The sequence below is a fragment of the Lontra canadensis genome, unplaced genomic scaffold, assembly GCF_010015895.1.
Source record: "Lontra canadensis isolate GAN:19392208 unplaced genomic scaffold, GSC_riverotter_1.0 scaffold117, whole genome shotgun sequence".
Lineage (NCBI taxonomy): Eukaryota > Metazoa > Chordata > Mammalia > Carnivora > Mustelidae > Lontra > Lontra canadensis.
Window position 1 is genome coordinate 5,225,289 of NW_022631111.1, and position 950 is coordinate 5,226,238.

General features: G+C 37.2%; 1 pseudogene; it reads right to left on the reverse strand.

The window, feature by feature from the left end:
* Positions 1-372: 372 nt before the first annotated feature.
* Positions 373-686, reverse strand: LOC116857074 (annotated as a pseudogene).
* Positions 687-950: the final 264 nt, after the last annotated feature.

Consider the following 950-nt stretch of genomic DNA (forward strand, 5'->3'; position numbering starts at 1 on the left):
TTCCTCAGTATTTAGATATATTAATATAGCCAGCTGTATAAATCTAAATATAAAACCAATCTTCTATAAGCTTAGAGATGGCATTTACCATCTCTGTGAAAAGCTGAACATGATTAATCAATTCCAATCATATTTTTAGAAGGCAAAAACAGTAACAGCACTTGCTGAACCAGATTTACTATCAACGTTCAAAAAGCTGATCACAGTCATTTAACCACAAGCCAATCTTATTTAAATCAGGATTGTCCAAACGATATATTCTATCAGGCATTCATGAACTGAATTCTGGTGTATGCGATCAATTTAAATATGGTACACATAAAAAAAAATGAGACTGTTTTGTTTTGTAATAAATAAGACAATGGCCAACCATTACTCCTTAGTAGCTTTTTTGAGATAAGGTATCAGATCTGCTCTTTCCCCTGTCTTCTTAGTGCCAGTGGAGATCATTTTTGCTCCAGGGATATATTTCTTGGAATTCTCCAAATACTCCATTAGTGGGTCCTTTCCCCAGATGATGCCTTTGTTCTTGTTGGCATCCATGTAAGGAAATCCAGGGTCCTGACCTTTCTCCTAAATAAACCATGAAGATTTGGCCCAGTCTTGTGCTTGCCTCCCTTTTCCACAGTTTGGCACTGGGCACACGTCTGAACAAAAATCTTCTTGCCCTTCTCAACATCGCCCATTTTTACATTGTTCTTCTGTTGCATAAGAAATGAAGGTGCCCACTTGCAAGACAATGGGACATCCTGTGCTCTTCAGTAGCTATTTTGTATCCATGTGGCTGCAATCAGAGGATGGAAAGGATTCACAAATGGAGTGAAGCACAAAGTAAAACCTATTCCTCAGAAACATTTTATGTTAGTCAGGAAAGTGATGTTGCTCTTTCATTTACTAAAATTGTATATGTGCCAGTAATCGTGCCAGGTTCTTTATATACATTATTTCAG